Below are 20,116 nucleotides of genomic sequence, written 5' to 3' on the forward strand. Positions count from 1 at the left end.
CCTATTTTCAAGAACATCTTATTTTTTTTCCTCCATTTTGATGGGAAAGGATTTTCTGTGACTTTAGGAGGCAAGCAAAAGATCCCTGAGTAGAAGGCAATGATAAATCTTTGTGTTTTCAAATGGTAGATTAAAACATGGCCCTGTGCCACAAGTCTAGCTGTGGCCAGGTCTGATGATGAGGTAACATCCCTGACTATCAAGGTGTGACTTCAGGGAAAGATGACTCATATGTCTATATATACAAACCAAAAGAGTTAAAATAATTTGCTGTCATCAAAGGCTGACTTTCCCAGTCCAGTTAGAGAAATAGGTGAAGATTGTTGGAGAGATGGACTAGCATAACTCATTGGAACTGGGAGTTATATTAATGGGAAGAGGTGTTCAATGCAGGTTGGAAAGTAAATTGGGGGAGCATATGATGAATGTCTGTTAAAGCTTTAACGGACCGTTCACAGGTCAGTACTGTATCATAATAGTGAGTGATGTTACATATTGAATAAAGTGATGCATCAATTTTAGTCATGTCCTTAAAAGCCCCTCAAAGGGAAGAAACAAAGTCCACTTGTAGTATTACTTGATTACTATATATTTTATAAGCTCATCAATCTCTGAACCTTACGGCTGCATTTGTTACATGCATGTGAGATCTGCCCTTTTGAAGAGGAACATACTGCATTTGTTACCTTTGCAAACTGCTGGAAACGCATTGATTCCCAGGTTTAGCCTTTCGGAAGCCAGGGCTGCAGCCTCTCTTGTGCAAGTAAAGCTCATTCTATACATGGAGAACACACTGAATTTGTATGTCAGGTAGCTATTTTACAATTCTATACATGTTATACAATTTGGTAGTCAAAAAATGCTTAAAATGGGCTGAACTTAAATATAGAAATTATATGTAAATGATATTCCTCCTCCTCCAAATAAAAAAGCTAAGTAACTTACGGATCCCCCACGATAATAATAGTACCTGTGAGCTCACATCATGCTCTCCTAGTGAAAGGAGGAGGCTGTGTTCCTGCAGAGCAACTCCCTTGCTTCCTGAGCCTATCCAAGGAGTTGTGCCTCCTGGGGTATAATGCTGGAGCAGGGCTGCCCTTCCAGCTGCTCCAGCTCTCTCCAGTCATGCTGAGCCAGATCCAAAGCAGCTTTGCTGTGTGGGAGGCAAATAGCAGATAACTGAATGGAACAGTTGGCAGCTCCAGCCTCTGAGGGGCAGGATCATTCCAGACACCTTCCTTCTCAGGCTGCTGGGAGAAGGGCACGGTGTGTCTGATGCTTGTTCCCTGGGGTGGAGCTCTAAAAAAGAAAACAAAAAATCATGATATCCCATTGCTCTCTGAGGTGGGAAGATGGTGACTCTTTTTGACCTGCTGTTCTGTAAAGAACATCACTTTAATGGCGTAACAGGTGTTAAAGCAAAACTTCTAAGTAGTTTATTTTCTTCTTCTGTATGTGTTTCATAGTAAAACAAATAATACTTCTAATGAATTTTGTTGCAAATTTCCAGTTTTATTTTTGAGACTTCCAAACTGTTGGTTTCTTTGATACTAGCAAAACAGAGTTCTGCAGAGATCATGCTCTTTTGAAGACTCTTAGGCTTTCCTTAGTCTGTAAGAAATCATTTGACAAAATGTGTGAGATTGGGAAAAACCATGAAGGGAATAACTTATCACTGTTTTTGTTGTTGTTGTTTTAAACTCATTCTTGTGTGTGTCCATATTTCATCTGCTATTGTACAGCAATGAGGAAAGGGGAAAGATGGCATCTTCTGTCTCCATGGAGAAGCCATGCCACCAAGGAGAAAATGCTGAAGGCTTAGTCCTGCTTTATGTAAAGGAGCAAATGCTGCTATGCAGTCTTTCTCTGGCTGTGATTATAGAGAGGACTGTATTATGTCTGGGAGAGCCCAGTCTTTTCCTATAGTAGGTGTGCTCTGTGAGAACCTGTTGAGAGTAGACCCTGGGAGTCTTGGGTGGGTAAACTTAGTTTCTACGTGCCAGTCAAGATGCAGTCATGCTTTGAGCAGAGAGCTGCTATATTTGTTACAACTGTTTCAGGAAGGGGAGACAGCTCAAGGGCCTCAAGTGATAGAATCATAGAATGGCCTGGGTTGAAAAGGACCACAGTGATCATCGAGTTTCAACCCCCCTGCTATGTGCAGGGTCACCAACCACCAGACCAGGCTGCCCAGAGCCACATCCAGCCTGGCCTTGAATGCCTCCAGGGATGGGGCATCCACAACCTCCTTGGGCAACCTATGTGTCACAGTCCTCTGTGTGAAAAACATCTTCCTAATACCTAACCTAACCTCCCCTGTCTCAGTTTAAAACCATTCCCCCTTGTCCTGTCACTATCCACCCTCATAAACAGCCATTCCCCCTCCTGTTTATACGCTCCCTTCAAGTACTGTAAGTCCGCAATGAGATCTCCCCGGAGCCTTCTCTTCTCCAAGCTAAACAAGGCCAGTTCCCTCAGCCTTTCCTCATAGGAGAGGTGCTCCAGCCCTCTGATCATCAAATTTGATAATCAAATCATGATCACCAAAAGTCAAATTAGAGACACTACTAAGTTGGTTGCTCCCAGGTATGGTGGCAAATGAGATGGACAGAGGAACTGAGATTTGGCCAAGTTCCAGCCAGCTCCCTCTTTGCGCATTAATACATATGTACGTTGCAGGCAGAAGTTGAAATAATGTCCTTTATATCAAGAGAAGCCTTTGGAAAGATGAAGCACCCTGAAAAGATTTTTACAACAAAACATGACTCACTACATTCCTTTTCTTTCCTTTCCCTTGAGCATAGATCCACTGTCACCGCTGCTGAAAAATACCACCTGCTGTGCTCACATCCACTGTTTGGTCTCCAGAAACATTCTGCAAGCATGGATGAATGTCAGTGGGTACATTTTTTTAATATGGCGCCTTTGCTTCATATGCACTTCCATGTTAGATGCCGTTTTGTCAGACTGCTCTTCTGCTGCCATCTATTGCATGGAAACAGAATGGAACGGAATGTTGGTGGGAAGGTTCAGCCTCTACTGTCAGACACCAACATCTGCCTCTGACACTGTGGGCAAACAGAATAAAATAGGAGGCAGTACTTTCGGAGCAGCCATTGTATGTAATTTTTTCCTGCCTAGAACCAAGATTCTAACTATCCTCTTCTGACTGTAATCCTCCTCCTTTTATTTTCTTCCCATTCTCTCTCTCTGTCTTCATTCAATCTTTTTGAGTTTAAGGTGGTTTTAGTTTGGTATTTCAGCAGTTTCTCCCATCGTTGCACTGTGCCATCAGTTAATTGGTTCTGTTGCTGATTCTGTGAGGGGTTTTGTGTGTGCTGATAAATTTCCCTGTCCTGGGGCCTATAAGCTGCACGTTTGTCTATATGTATACTGTGTCTCAGTGGCCCGTGTGTTTAAATGGCCTTAGGCATCCAGTGGTCAGGGATACTCCTTTTGCACAAAGGAAGGGAAAAGCAGTTCCCTCATGAAAAAAGAGGGTAGTGCTGGAGAAAATTTTAACGCTGTGAACCTTGCTGTGTAACAGCCTCATCAAATGTAATAGGAAAGGAGGAAAAAAACCCCATTCACTTGTGTCTCTGACAATGCCAAGCTGTATGTGCTATAGCTGCTAAAATAATAAAGTGAATGAACCTTGAGTTGTTTGAAGAGGGCTCTTCTCAGTCTGGAGTCACTGCTGGGAAATCTTGCTCTCCTTGACAACAGCTCTGTGTGCTGAACAGCTTAAATGCTGTATGTGTGGGAAAGGTCTCTCTTCAACAGATTCAGTGAAGTCAGAGAACAGTTTTAGCCCTTTTGTCTTAGTTTGGTGTCTGTATTCCCTATGTATTTCCAATACTACATTTTTTATATTGACTTAATTTTGACACAAAGCAATCAATTTTCTAGTTTGCTGTTTATCAGTGTTGAGTGTTGTGAAAACACTTTGCTGTATTGTGCTTACTGAGGGATCTTGACTTCATACTAACGCTTAACACTTACTAGTCACTCTTCAGAATTCATCTCCCATCCCAAATATTTGGAATGATTTTTAGGAGTGGGGTGTGCAGATAGCAGTTAACATTCATTTTATATTTTGATATGGCTGGATAGCTTTGTTATCTTAGCATGCCTCTTCTGTCTTTAGGCTTAGATTATTGGATGTTAGATGACTCAAATCTACCGCTCCTTTTCTTCCTGCAATATTTTAGAGAGACCTTGATTGGCCTAACTGCCAACGTTTAAACATTTTGGGATCATGTGCACCATGCATGGTGCTCCCAAACCGTGCTATCTTTCTCGAGTTTTAGACCCCACACCTTTTAAATGCTAGGACAAGGTTAACTACCAAGCTACTCAAAGAGCTCAGCTGAGTATTAATGCTAGCTAAATTTTTCGTAACCTTAGAAAGAATTGGTGAAAGAGTTGAGGCCATTTGGAAGGGAAAACCAAAAATGCATGAAAAGGGAGATGGATGAGAAGTCAGCATCATAAGGCAATTGCTAAACGTTTTTTGGAATCTGTTTTTTCTTTTATCTTAACAGTGGGTCTCAAAGCAAGGAATTGTGCACTGCATACGCACATTGCAGATATTTTTAGCTTGAAGAGTTCAATAGGTTAAAAAATAGCTTTGTTAATATGTAAATTGTTCAGTAAGACATTCCTAATGGCTATATACTTTAACGGCTTCCTGAGACTAAAATGGTAATAAGATGTAAAACAATATGCCGTGGGTAATATTATGATTGCTGAAAAATGTATGTAACTCAGTGAGCATTTTTGACGCATACATGATTATTTCTGTCAAAGAAAAAACTTACTGTTACAACTGAAAACTTTCTCATAATAAAAACGTATTATGGGGTAAGAAAACCAGTTCATAGGGTTCTTTTTAAGTCTCCACCTTAAAGAGTCTGTTTTCATAGCTGCCATCCTGACAAAGCCAAGTGACAGATTTTTTGCTGTGGGTTTTGAGCTTACCATTAAATATAGCATCTCCATTTTTTTGAATGTTTTGAGTAGCCCACTGAGTAGCTACTGTCTGAAAAGTACGAATCACAGTGGGAAGCTGAAAGGGAATGGGCCTCCAGAACACTTAGTGTTTAATGGGGCTACAGCTGTAGTGAAGCAGTGTGCAGAAATAATTCTGATTAGACTTGGTCAATCAGACAACAAAATCAGACCTGCCCCTTCATCATTCAGCTCTAAAAATTAAGAAAATAACTTCTGCTGAAGCCCAGTTGAAAAGAGAATGTCTGTTCAATCAGTTATATTTTAGCTGTTTTTGATGAAGTGAGCTGTCAAAAGCAGAGGGGAGCAGTTAAGCCACTCAGTAAGAGAAGTTGCCTTTCTCATTTGGGGCTTCATTTTTGGAAGGAATGATTGAAGGTATGAAAATAGTAATCTTTCACCACAGTTAAATATTACTAAATGTGAATAACGTTGCAACTTGTTTGTGGCATAGTAACTAGTTTGTTATTTACAGTTTCACGCCAGCTGTTTTCATTAGAATATACAGTTGTAAATGTGCAATTAAAAAGCAATATCTTCAAATGGCAGAGGAGCCAATTACTCTTAAGCAACTTTGAATGGTGTTGCCTAATGAGCACTGTATTATCTGATGACAAACCTTCACATCAAAACCAAATTGCCTGTAACTGTAACTTCTGTTTTTCCAAGATTTTGCCTTCTCAGCGGAGCTCTTTATATCTCCAGAAGCATGGGACGTGCCTGAAGTGGCAACTCAATTAAGATACTCTGATTTTATTTCATTATGTTCAGGTGGTCAGGTGGTTGTAGTTGTTACGAACCTTACTGGCAACTTGCTTTGAAGTAGATTCTTCTGTAGAGATTGTGCTTTTGTGAAGTAAAGCATTGTTCTAAGCAAGTCTTGAAATCGGAGTAGGTTTCAAAGGAGCAGATGAAGTTATTGTTCGAAGCTAATGCTGGTGCTAATAAATGCTGACAGGATTCCAAGGCTGCTCCCTAGAAAAGCTGCAGCTCTCTTGAAGTTAGAAACATTTTACATTTTAACTAGACTTAGAAACTTTTTTTTTTTAAGTTTCTTTCTTTAGGAGTTGATAAAAGGCACTGTTCTATACCAGAATTGCTCCTAGGTGGTTCCTTGGAAAGCAGAGGTGGTCCAGAGATTGGTGTGATGTGTGAAGTTGGTGGCCTCCTTCTAACACATTTTCCTTTATTTCCTGGTATACGTATGCTTTCTTTCTCATGGAATTTCACCTGTCAGTGTATATTGGTTGATAACAGTGGAGAGCAGAGGGCTGCCCGTTGGCAAGCCATTTAGTCCAAAGAATAGACAAGAGAAATGGAATAAGGCAATTCCTAGGCAGTTATTTAGGAGGAAATACTGCATAAGGCGAGATCTAGATCAAAATTGTTGTCAGTTTTTATATAAATATTTATGTATTAATTTTCATAGACAGAAGAAGCCAATTACTCTTAAACAAACAAAAAAATGCCCCGATACAGTGAGAATCATTTTACTGAAAGGCTCATGCAGCTAAGCAGATTTAGCTCTGCTTTTAAATAAATACAGGGAAATGTTTAACCTCCTTTGTATGGCCACAAAGCCTGTGCTGATCACACAGAAGCATGGGAGGTCGAGGACAAAGCCATTGGCTGCTGGAAAGGGCTTTTTGTGCATGATTCTGCACAGCACTGTGACTGTGGGGCTTAGCAGCAGACTCTTGTCAAGATTACAACGTGGAGGGGAGCGTGTTACAAATCCCTATCTCCCACTAACAAAACAAAAGAAGATAAAAAAATAATGAGGAGGAGGTCTGTATAGCTATATGCACAAGGTAATGGCTGATTTCCCTTTTCTATTCTGATTCTTCTTGATCTGTTATGCGGTTGAGGTTTGTGTACCTTGGTAGCAGTTAGCTAGATTTATTGAGTGGCAGGAGCATGGGGAAATGGAGCTTAAACTTCTGATGCAAGAACAGACCTATTCTGTGTAACTTACTGAAACTTTGGTTAGCTGTCTAAGAAATGAGTACTGTATAATTTATTTCCATGGAGGAAGGCTGCGACTTTGCAACGTATTAAAGATGAAAACAAGCATCCATTCTGTTTTGACTGTTGTAATATATTGAACTAGTTTGTATAAAATGAACACGTTGCTGGAAAAAATATGAATATAATCTGAGCTGGACTACTTGCTTTAGAATATGTATTTGTGTGGATTTATCTATGAAGAATGAAAAATTGAGCAGTTATCTTTGGTGTATTTCCAGGATATGGGTTTGGGTTTTTTTTTTCCCATTATTACTTTGTCAGAATCATCTGGGGTTGAGCACTGCCAGAAATACTATAGATATGACAGAAAGATGAATCACTGCCCTCATCAACCACCAGGGTAGTTTCTCCTCTTCTGAGAGCTCCTCATCACTCCTTAATTCTGAAAGAAGAAATGACATGGGGGTGAATACTAGATCTCTGCAGTATTGGATAGCATAAACCTATGCTTAAATGTATTAAATGTATTTTATATCATAAAACAAATATTTTTCCAGGTCCTCAAAATGTGTTGCATTAAATATTTTCCTACAGTGTTGTCAAGTAAAAAGAAAGCTGCATTATGTAGGTGTGTGTGGGTAGTATTAGTTTTGGGAGAAAAATTGCATATTGTCCCATTTTACTGTTGTTTTTTAAGGTTATGTTAAGAAGATAGGAATGTTCTGCCTTTTGATGATTTTATGGAATACATTTTACCTAAAACCATTTGGCCAATCTGATTATAAAATAAAAATGGAATTTTTGTGTTTTGATTTCTTAACGACTTGAATTTTTTGCATATTTTTATTGCATACTTTCTCATTCTAAATTGTACTTCTCTAAAATCTATCAGCATTATTAGTTTAGATGTTTTTACAGTAATAAAACTATATAAATTCTAGTTCTTTCACGAAATTTTAAACGAGTACACAGTAAGGATAATGATCTGATGTGTAGAAGTAAAGGGTAGATTTTATATTTCTTCAAATTATTTCACCCAGTCTGTAGACTTCTTTGTAAAAAACAAAACCAAAACAAACTGGTTTAGAATGTTTTTACACCATGTCCTTAACCCTTTGATTTTTTTTTTCTTTTTTTCATTCATGCTGTCTTACTCATGACTGCTCAGCAATGGTACAAATGCTCCTCTTTCTTTGGAAGCCAGATACCTAGTTATCCATTTTCTGTATGTGAAGTCCTACGCACAAGATGCCCCGAGTCTATTGTCATGCCTAACTTTTAAACATAATCCTTGAGGCTACAGCTGTTTTTATTGGTGATAACAGCCAACCAGGGACAAATTCCTGTCATTCTGATGGGATAATTGGCAAGTCCCTTATAAAATAGACTGGCCATATATTACCTAATGTAATCTGAGTTTCATCTGGGTACCATGATGTGTCTGTGGCCCTAATATAGAACTAATTGGTGTTGTAGTTTAGAGCATCTCAAGGGAGTTGCATGACTGTCCACCAAAGCCATGAGTTTATTGTATAGCATTGTGAGTGCTGTCTTATTATGTAAGAATGAGTTGATTAGAAAGAGTAGAATAGGGAGCAATGTATGAGAAGAGTGTTTTTTTTCTACTGGAAGGAACAGATACCAGAGAGATCTGCTCAACAGTTTGAACTTTGCTGGGTTATAGAACAATTTAAAAATAATGTGGATTTGAAAATACACAGAAGGAAATTGTTAGACAGCATTATCAAATTGACAGTTGACCAGTTGCTTCTGGTGCTTTGCTTTACCACCAGTTCACTGAAATCAGGACTGTGTAAGTGTCAAACATAGCTTGATTTGCAGATAAGCAATGTACTGTTAAGCTAAAGGGCTGCAGTGGAAATTCTCAGCTCAACATTTTTTGAGGTTCATTTTCAAGATTTATAGCCTTTGAACCTTGCTCTCTTGAAAGTTCTACTCTGTATTTACTTAACCACAGAAATATAAGCAACCTCCTTCTTGACAAAAGCTCAAATATGTCTAAAATGGGGCATTAAAGTAACAAAGATTGAGAGAAGAAAGGAACTGCTTGCAGAGTTCTCATGAATAAATGAGGGAGATTGTATCTGAATTCACAACAAGCCCCCTCCTGCTGTGTTCTCTTTCCTTGTGTTGTACTTCTGATTTGGGAGATTTACTGTCTAGTCTGATCAAGTGGATGGCATCTTTGTACATGATGGAGGGGTTGGAACTAGATGATCTTTGAGATCTCTTCCAACCCGAGCTCTGTGATTTTCTTCTAGAATGCATGAGATGGAATGAACAGCTTACAAATTGACTGTAAGCCCATATCTTTCACTGGCAAGAGCTATGACCAAGAGCTTTCCCTGCAATAGAAGCTTGCTGTCAGTGCTGCTGTGACCTTCCTGTAGATGTCTTAGAAACTTAAACATTTATATCCTGAAGAACACTGCAGAGAGTACTCAGTATGACTCAAGTTAGGTTACTGAAATTCATGAAGATATGGTTAGACTTTTCCACTGGCTTGGTCAGCCTTCGTGCAACGAGTGTTTTTCCCTGGATTCAGTGAAAACCTAAATACAGAAAACATTGGATACTTAAATGGGTGATCTGGTTTGAGCTGATGGATCTAGCTGTGTTATTTTGTAGAGCTAAATGCAAAACAATTTTGAAAGCTATGGAGTTGGGTTTTTTTGTTGTTGTTGTTTCTGATGACTCCCATTTTTCTTTCAGACCAACATATATAAGACAGCTGCTAGTAAAATTATGTTTCACTTAGCTCACATAAACCATACAGGATTTAGCACTGCACCTTCATGAGGACGTATCTGATGTATTTATTAAACTTTAACAGAGACTGTGATTATTGGCCTGTATAAATAATTCAGATTCTACATCTTTTTTTTTTTTTTTTTTTTTGCAGGCAAGGCAGTAAGGCAGAAGACCAGCTATACAACAGAGAGAAGGGGGAGTAAATAAACAGATCATCTTGCTTAGAAGTCTTTTTGTATAAAGGTAAGAACTTTTTCCTTCAAATTTTAATCTCCCACTCAAAGTTTAGTGGAAAAAAAGCTACTGGCATTGAGTTTCTATGTTTAAAGCTTCTTTAAGGAACTGTCAGGGTTGTCATATAATGCACTCTGTGTTTTGCTGCATTTCCACATTTGTTTGGGCTAACAGGTTGTGAATAATATAAACTTTAAAATGTCAGCATAGCTTTTACCTGAACTGCTCAAATTGAATATATTAACTGGGGAAAAAAAGCTAAAATTATTTCATGGCTTCACATAATTGAAGGTAGGCTTAATCATCTCTGATGTTCCCTGCTGGAGAGAACAGGTGTCGTGACAAATCAGCTAGTAAACAAATCAGTCTGAGAAACAGAATTTAAGAGAGACTTAAAGTATTTTTGTACCTAGGAGACTTTCCTTCTAGCGTAGGTCATAAATTTGGTGATAGGGATATTCTGTATTCTTCAGTCTCACAGTTTTTTCATAAGATTAAAATGCCAGTTTTGGAAGTTTTTGAAATAAGCTTTGACTTTTTTTAAAATTTTTTTTATTCTCAATCTCAGCCCCTTACTGTTCTTGTATCTGAATTACATAAGTCCTTCCGCATAAGAACAGTGGTAGCCTTACTTGAAGCCACTAGTAGCTGCTGAATAGTCATCTGTGTTTTAATATCTGAATTTATTGAATAAAAAAAAAATAAATCTGATTTTGGGTCTTGAATACAGTATTGTACGCAGACTACTGGAACAGACCTTTTATCTTCAGTAGTGCGTAGGCGTGGATGGTTGCAGTGTTTTACGCCTCATTTGTGTATTCAAGCTGACAGCATCTGAAAGTGTCAGTACATGGTTTAAAACAGAAAAGTGGGTAGACACTGAAACTGTATACTGGTATTGTTTCTAAAAGTAATATTAGTATATCCTTTCCTTCCAACAAAGATTTTTTTTTCTGCTTCAGAGATCTCTTCTGAAATGGTTCATGTGTTAGTCACTCATGAGTTAAATGTAGCTTTGCATAAAGGGGACTGTTACTGTAAGGTTTTGAAACTAGACTACTCTGAATAAAAGATAACCATTGAAGATTCTGAAAGGCTTTTTGGATGGTAATCAAGTTAAGGAAGTTCTAAGGTTCTTTTGGCTTTCCTGCTGGCTGCTTTCGCTCCCTGGGATCCTGGCACCCCATCCCTGTGCCCTCATTGCCTCCATAGCTCTAGTTCCTGGGTCAGGGAATGCCACCATACAATGGCCCCCTGGAGCTACTTGGATGAGTGACAACCAGCCAGCTCCAGAGTGACAAGTGTTTGAATGTCTAATTGGGTCAGTGCACAGGTGCCTGCTCTTCATGGGTGAGATGTTCTAGCTTTCCTCTGTGACGTTTTCTTGGTTCTTCTCATTTTTCCAACAGTTCTAAAGCAAAACTTTCAATACTTTGTTGCAACAGAACGGGCCATTAGGAAAGTAAAACGACTATTTTTTCTCCCTAGACTGTTATGGATAAGGTAGCATTACTGCTTCCATTGAAGTGAGGGATATATGCTGATACAAATAGATACTATGTTGGACAACACAGCAGTTCAACTGCTGAAACAAATATGTCGTCTTAGTCTGTATTTACGTAGCTGGTATATTGGTTAGAGTCTTGTGCATCGGGAAACATACAACTCCCCCTGCGTGGCATTACAAGCAGTTGGTGTTTCAGCTGCTCTTGCTGGTTCTGTAGCAACAGCAGACTTGTTAAGGGTGCACTTTGCTTCATTATCCTGGTCATTAATGACATTTTTGAAGAGCACTGGCCCCAGTATCAACCCCGGGGCTACACCAGCGGTGACTTGCTTCCAGCTGAACCTCATGCTGATCCAACCATTGAGCCCAGCAGTGCACTGAGATTTCAGCCTCCCTGTCCTCTTATCTAGTCTGTCCTTTATCAGTTTGCCTATGAGGATGTAATGGGAAATAGTGTCAAAGTCTTATGAAAGTCAGGATAAACAACATCTGCTGCTCTCCTGTCATCCACTGAGCACACTGTTTGCAGGTCTGTGTGCTCAGAATGCCTGAGTCATGGCAGGTCCTGCTGGCAGAGCCACTCTGTGAGGTTGGTGCCTCCCCAGTTCAACACTTTCTTAAAACAATATTGGCAATTTTTATTTGACCAACTTATGAGTTTCTAACATAGTGATTTTTTTCAATGGCGTATATTTAAAAGTTTGAAAAGTGGACACTTGAATATTTTCATACTTGACAATGTTTAATGTGGTGTGGGCAGCAGCATGATTATTGTCAACATCATTTATATAGGAACTGTTTATATCCCTACCTGCTGTCCTTATTAATAAAAAAAATCAGTGACAAATGCAAAAAATCAGGACCAAAATGGAGCATGTGTATGGTAAGGTAATGTGTATGTAAGGTAATTGTAGTTCATATAAAATAGTTTTGCCTGATTTTTTTTTTTTCTCACGTTATTATCTCAAGTTTCCTCATATATAAATTGGTTAAAATAAATTAACTCTTTCTTCAGATGCTCCTTTTCTTTTTTTTTTTTTAGCTCTCTTGTAACATTTTTTTTTCCTGTATGCTAAGACAGGACAGCATGTGAAGAAAACACATAAATCTCAGTCACTGATGCATAAGTTTCTTTATATAAGAACTTCTGTTGACAATTAAGGAGTATCTCTTTTATGCTATGTAAGTTACTGCAAATTTGAGTTGATTTCTGTGGCAACCATGAAACCAATCTAAGAACTCATAAATGAACACTTAAAAACATTTTTAACATAATTTTAATGAGGATGGAAAGTTGAAGGTATAGAAAGGAAAAGCAATATTAAACCAGTCTTTGTTCTATTTTTGCTCTGAAAAGCACTCTGAGCTTTCAGCTTCCTGCAAAAGAAATAGTGAATGATCTTGAAAACATATTTGAGTGCATTTCAGTGCTGCGTATGCACTCAGTAATATGCCACTAGGATTGTCTGTTAAGCAGCAAACAGCTATAATGAACTGGATATTTTCCATCTCCTTATAGGTGCTTGGATACATCAGATACAGTAACAGTATGGTTTTTTTGCTTGTCCCGGCAACTATATCTGGCAAATATACCTCATTTGATCTTCAAAGGTTTCCTCCTCTTTCTGGAGGTTGGTGGTCCTGCCTGTGGCAGGGGGGTTGAAACTTGTAAATCCTTGGGGTCCCTACCAACCCAAGCCTTTCTGTGGTTCCTCAGTGTTTTGGAATTCAGGGATCTGAAACCAGAGTTTTCAAGACAAATACCTCATGATTACCAGCTGGAGCAATATCATAATCTTCTTCAGTCTGCTCGCTATGCTTTCATTAATGCTTCCTCTGACATCTACAAGCACTTGTTCCTGCCCTGTCCTTCCCTTGCTGTGATTGACACTCGAGTGAAACTGTCTTGTACTGTTGTTGGGTCTTTGTGCTGTTTGCGTATATACAATTATGAAAAGTACTCAATTTTTTTGAGCAAGGGCTGATTGTTCGGTTTAGTACTACTACCTTGTGTGAGAGCAAACAATGAAAATTTAATAGACTAGCAGAAAAGGTGTCAGCTGAAGCAAGAAATATGAAAGTAAGGATTAGACAGTTTAATACCACATATTAGCTTCACATTGAAGGGGTGGAACACCTTCATAGAGAACATAAAAGGAGCATGTTATAAAAAAAAAAATTGGTGGACTATTGGTTTAGATTTTGAGAATGCTATGTGTGAGCATGCATTCTTTTTTTCCATAGAAACAGCAGTCTCTCTTCAAAGCTGATTTGTTGGGGGCATTAATAGGAAAACGTTAGTTCTGCTGTCTATGTAACAGGCATCCATATTTCAATTACTGCACTTCTTTTAACTTACTGGTAGATACTGTATGTCTGAATTGATTACAGATTGGAATAACGTCTTTGTCCTACATGAAAGAAGAATTCATCTATAAAAAGAGGTCTCATGGTAGATACAGTGTTATTTTATCCTAGAAAGGAGAGATGGGTAAAATATTTGAGTTATGCTTGACATATTTGACTATGCTTGAAACATGAGAATAAAAGCAAGGCAAAGTAGCTGATAAATTTATAATCTCTCTAGGCGTAAGTCCAAGAAGACCATTGAGTTACATTAAGCCTAACAAGAAAAGGTCACATCTAAAGGCAGGATTATTATAACCTACTGGCCCAGCCTAAGGTGAAAAAGAAGTATCCAGACTTAATCTTTTGTTACCATGCCTTGACCAAGTTTATACTCTACAGGACCTCTTATTCACGAGGCTCAGAGTCTTGTAAAACATTCATCCACATTCCTTTCCTTTTTGTTTGTTAGCCAGAAAGCAATGCTGCTTTCAGTCTTCTGTTTCAATTCCCTGTGACTTTAGGGATTGATACTGGGAATGTGCAATGGCGTTAGCACTGCCTTGACATGATAGTTTATAAAAACACTAAGGTACTGCTAGGCAACGTTACATGTATTTGTACAAAGTCCGATTTTAATAAATGTTTTATGGAACATGCTAGCATGAGAAATAGGCAAAGAAACACAGTACTAAAAGAGACTGCAGTGTTATACCGAAATGTTTTGAAAAGAATCCCTGAATAAATCTTTTTACCTGGGTCTGTCATGTGGACAGTTCGGCAATGCTGAATTTGTTATAGAATGGTTTGCTACTGCATAAGCCCGTGCTTATGTTTACAGGGGTATGAAGTGATAAAAAAGCTGAAACAAAGGATGTTACTAATTGAAATTTCTGAAAAAAAATATGGTGCTCCACAACACAGAAGATGAGCTTACAAAATCAGTTGGTAAAAGACCAACAGAATGGATTACAGGGGGATAAAAAATGGCAAAGGATAACAGTTCAATATGGAAAGGGATGAATTCTTTTCAAAGTCACTATTTTGAATCACTATCTGCAATAATAGAATAAAAGAAGATGCAGTTTCTTGTTATAAATTTATAGAAGAGTTATTAAACATAATGGGCAGGTGATATTAATGGATGATCTGAATAAATTTATGCATTAATAAAATGTAATTATAATGAGTAAAGGCAGTAAATGTTATGCATTTTAATATCTGGAGGGCTCTGGCCTTTGTTGAAGGATGATGTATTTTTGCAGAGGAATACAGATCGCACCTTAATCATAGGAATATTTTTCTAGGCTTTTGTGACAGGAGAGTATTATGTCTAAATAACTATGAATATTAAAGTGTCTGGTACAGTGTAACGCTGGTATTAATTTTGCACTTATTATTTCAAGGAAATCATAATCTAAAAGCTTGAAGATTACAGACAGAATCATTTTTGCATTATTTGATCAACTGCACGTTTAAATCTGAAACAAAACATTCATGTTATCAGTGTTAAAAACTGTTAGTAGATGAAGAGGCACCTGGAATGTATGAATTTATTTCTAAAAAGCTAGGGTTGTAATGAGATAACAGATCTAGATCTGCCCTTAATATAGAAGGAATAAAGGCAAGTATGGGGCTGTAACTAACTTCCCCCATCTTTTGATTCCTTCCCCCAAATCTTCTTGAAGGCACAGAATGGATAGAAGATCACTGACTGCTAAAAGTAATAGTAATTGCTCCTTTGAATGAGCTTTAATCATGGCTTTGCTAGTCTTCAAATCCTAGACAATTTTTTCTTGTACTATCTCCTGGAAAATGTATTGGTCCATTGCTAGGATCCATTGTATTACATTGTGATGCGGTGTGTTTCATTTCCTGAGCCTCAGATCATTCTTGGTAGAATGACCCTTCTAAAACATACAGAAACACTGAGTAGCCAAATGGAGGCCTGTGCCCTGCACTTCTCCCAATATGATACACATCTCCTAGAATTGATTACTTGCCTAATTACTGTCCTCAGAGAAGGAGGCTTGATCTCAGGTCAGTTGTAGATGGGGCTGTTTTCTTCTGCAGTTCTGAAGTCTGGGTTGTTTATAATCACGTCTGAGGAGGCTCAGGGTAAAAGCAGTTTAAGTGCATCTTGCTCCTTCTTGTCATCCAAAGGAACGCTGTTGGTGTGTCCTACCTACTCCCCTACTGCCTTTTTCCTTCCAGATGACTAATCACATGTGCCTCTGCAAGCAACTCAAGCCAAACTTGTAACAATTTAGCTTCGTTAGTGTTCTCATAGCTTAGTCTACTTTCTAAAATAGGATTTGAAAACCAAAATGAAAACTATAATACCAGTAACATCAGCATAATCTATGGATTAGAAGATTGGAGAGTTATTTGCTTCCAGCAAGACACTGTATATCAGTAATGTGTTTTTAGACATTATTTCATATTTGTTTGTGCTATGACCAGTAATTATGAGCCTTTCCTTGGTTTCTCATGGTAGAAAGATGAGGTTTTGTTTCCAGATTTCCAATTCCTTCTTTGCTGTTAAAGATTCCTTTCATGTACAATCTCTCAAATGTGTGCAATATTTTCAGTGAATAGTTTTCTTTCTCTCATTTATACCCTGGCCCAGGACATCCATGGAGCTTTTTATCTCTTTGCTACCCCATTGTACTGCATACAGTAATGCAAGAACCTGACTGAGGGCAGGGGGGGAAGGAAACCAATCAGAGATGCTTGTCAATGGAGGATTAATTTTTTAATTACAAAATTACAGTAACAGTTAATTACAGTAACAACCCATAGCCATTACATTTTTCTAATATACAGGTACTAGATTTTTTTTTATTCATTAAAAATATAACCCAAAATTTATGCTTCTTTGAAAGTATTAAAAACTATGCTTTGAGGACACATGCATTTTGTGTCTCATGAGTCGGTCCTCCATTTCTGAACCATGCTACATTAGATATGATTTGTGGAGTGGTATGTAGACCCATAGATTTCATATGCACAAGAACTCGTAATGCGTTCAATGTATGTATATAGTTTTGGTTTCTATACAAGCATACTCTAACAGAGATTCTCCTTAATGAACTTTATGCCTGCAAGGGAGGGATAGATGCCAAGGGTTTATAGAGTCTCTTTGCTGTGAAAAACACATTTCACTGCATGTGCATGTGTTCTGTGAGCATGTGTCTGTGTGTATGCATGAGAGAGAGATCTTGGAACCACAGAATTTCTGAGAATATTAAATAGTTTAAAGCATCTGAGTGCCAGTGGAACAGTGGGAACCCAGTCAGCAATGGATCAGTGGAATTCCCTGACCTTCATGTTCATTCTGTGTCTCTCCTCTTTTCCTTCACTGCATCCTTCACTGGCCATAGCACGGGCTTTCTTGCCTTTGTAGGCTTGTGAAGCATCCTTTGGATCAGTGACTGCTGTATGCGTGTGATAATTCTCAGTGGATACCAGCCTCTCCTAGTCCTGAAATGAGTCAGTTTCTGAGCCATCTTTGACTCCTGTTCAGACTTGGTTATATAAATATATAAATATTTCAATAAATCTCATTGGTTTCATCTCATAGAATTGTTTGAGTTGGAAAAGACCCTTAAAGGTCATCTAGTCCAACTCCCCTACAATAAACAGGAACTTCTACAGTTAGATCAGGTTGCTCAGAGTCCCCAGCCTGATCTTGAATGTTTCCAGGGATGGGGCATCCAAAACAGAATCTGTGAGGGTTGGAAGGGAACAGAAGAGATCACTGAGTCCAAGTCCCCTGCTAAAGCAGTTTCCCTACAATAGGTCACACAGGTAGGCATCCAAACTGGTCTTGTATTTCTCCATGGAAGGAGACTCCACAACCTCTCCGGGTGACCTGTTCCAGTGCCTCACCACCCTTATTGTAAAAAAACAAACAAACAAAAAAAAACTACTTCCTTATATTCAATATAACCGCATTTTTCCCTCTTTTAGCTTTAAACCATATCCCCTTGCCCTATCACAACAGACCCTGCTAAAGAGTCTGTCCTCTTCCTTTTAATAGACCCCCTTTATATACTGAAAGGATACTCTCAGGTCTCCCCAGAGCCTTATCTTCTCCAGGCTGAGCAACCCTAGCTATCTCAGCCTGTCCCTGTGGGAGTGCTGCTCCACCCTATGAATCATTTTGTGGCTGCCCTCTGGACCCACTCCAACAGGTCCGTATCTCTCCTGTACTGAAGACTCCACATCTGGATGCCCTACTCTAGGTCAGGTTTCACCAGTGCAGAGCAGAGAAATATATATTTCAATATTCTAAAAAATGATGGAGAATTTGGAGACAATTTCATTGTTTCTCCTAAATTATTTACCATATTTGTAGATCTTTTACTGTCTGCTGCTCAGGTGCAACTCTTTTTTTTTTTTTCTGTGCTTTTCTAGCTGCTCTGTTGCTAGGACATGCTTTAGTAGCTACCAAGGTTACAATGTACGGAATGGGAGAAGCTTCTCACTGAAGTAAGAAAAGCAGGAAAATAATAAGTTGTATGGAGATTCTGAAATAAAATATTTGAAGCAATATCTTTTGTTTGTATTCAAGTATGAGTTTGCTTGCAAAAAGCTTGCCTTTGATTAAAAATGAAATAACAGTTAAGGGTTAGCCCTTCATAACGATATTTTCAAACACCATGATAACATCTCTGTAAACATCTGGTGTTTATAAATCCTGATTTTTCTGAATTGCAGTTTTAAAAGTATTCACTAAAATATTCATAATGGAATGTGTCAGGCGTGATTAACAGTCTGTATTCTGGTGTACAATTCGCTTTTGTTGTAGAATTGTTTCCAAACTTGAAAACTTGAATAGATTATTCATACCACATCAGGCACTACTCCGCTGTATTTCTAATGATGTCTTCATTTGAATCTTGACAACTTGAAACATATGGTAAGCAGTTAATTTAAAGAACCTGCCAAAAAATAAAAGAGCTGTGTAATAAAGGCTGAATAATGTAGATGTGTAAATTGTGTAAGAAGGATGTTTTCAAACATGAAATATTTTCTCATTTGAGTTGCTGCTTGATCCGCTAATTATCCAAATAAACTAAATCCTGATTCTCAAAAGGGTTGCTCTGACATAACTTCAGACTGGATTCAGTGAGAACTGCTAGCTGCTTGCATGTATCTGCATTTTCCTTGATGACCATAGTCCAGTCCAAAATTGATTTTATGGAAGGAGGCCTATAGAGCAGCTTTGCTGTAAAAGGTGAACATGTCTTACAGGCTTTTTGCTCCTTTCCCATGGAATCTGTCAGAGCTGGTCTATAGCTTGAAAGTTTTGTTGACAGTTTTCTGGGCAATTAAATTCACAGGTAGTACTTCAAAGGAAAAATGGGTGCTTGTCTGGAAGGAATGGTTGTTTTCCAGCCAGAGAAAAAGAGAGAGAAATGTTACAAGAGTGATGTAAGCCCTGTAGGTATTTTTACATAACCTACCACCAACTGTTCTATTTTCCTCCTAGTTTGAGATTGTTCAGGCAGGTTTCTCCAGTCCTCTAAATGAAACGGCAGCTTTCAGGCCTCAGGGTTGAAGATTCTTCACATCTAGAAGAGAAGACTGCAGAAAGACTGAGTGCTTCTGCTTGTTAATATCTTTCAAGCAGCTGTAAAACTGGGATTGAGCCATATAGTGGATGGCGACGTGGAGTAACATGGCCACTGTTCTTCAAATTAGTTCACAAAGTTAAAGAGCAGCATTAGATGCACAGTATTTTCTATTGAAAGATTAAAGGTAGCATTTTGGTGTCTGTGGGGCTTCTTACTATTTCTTTTATTCTTTGGTAATTGGAAAACACCTGCTGAAACAATGAGATGGTTGAGGAACGTTTGGAAAACAGTTAAGAGTTCTGGATGCACTACAACAAAGCTTTGGTTAGTGAAATGTTTGTGAATTCTACATATTACTATATAAAAAATCCTGGAAAGAAATGCCTGCAGATGTTAAAAGTGGAGATGCGATTCTAAGAGAACCATAAAATAATTATTTTTCTAAGTCAATAATTGATCTGTGTTTCTTTCTTGACAGCTTCCCCAAAACAATAACTACATTGAAATATAGTTGTGATTTTGAAAGTTCCATGTATTATGCTGCTATTAGTTCTTAACTTGAAAACTAAGATTTTTAAGCTGAAGCTTTTTAAAATCGGTTTGCTAGCTACAAAAGTTTGCTTTGTTCAATTAGTTGAAAATTAACACAAGTTTGGAAGGCTGATGGGGCATTTTGTTTGACTCATTTTTTTGGCAC

General features: G+C 38.3%; 1 protein-coding gene across 41 annotated transcripts in view; it reads left to right on the forward strand.

Annotated features, from left to right (window-relative positions):
• Nucleotides 1-20,116, forward strand: part of NRCAM (neuronal cell adhesion molecule) — a 141,270-nt gene that overhangs the window by 37,154 nt on the left and 84,000 nt on the right. For 33 of the 41 annotated variants that reach the window (XM_040663785.2, XM_040663874.2, XM_040663954.2 and 30 more), the window contains exon 2: nucleotides 9,902-9,993. The gene's annotated coding sequence lies outside the window, so the exon portion shown is untranslated. Of the gene's footprint in view, nucleotides 1-5,299; nucleotides 5,389-6,682; nucleotides 6,822-9,901; nucleotides 9,994-20,116 lie in introns of those variants that run through there. The other 8 variants (XM_040662527.2, XM_040662517.2, XM_040662499.2 and 5 more) reach the window with 2 other exon arrangements.

Source organism: Gallus gallus, chromosome 1 (assembly GCF_016699485.2).
Source record: "Gallus gallus isolate bGalGal1 chromosome 1, bGalGal1.mat.broiler.GRCg7b, whole genome shotgun sequence".
NCBI lineage: Eukaryota > Metazoa > Chordata > Aves > Galliformes > Phasianidae > Gallus > Gallus gallus.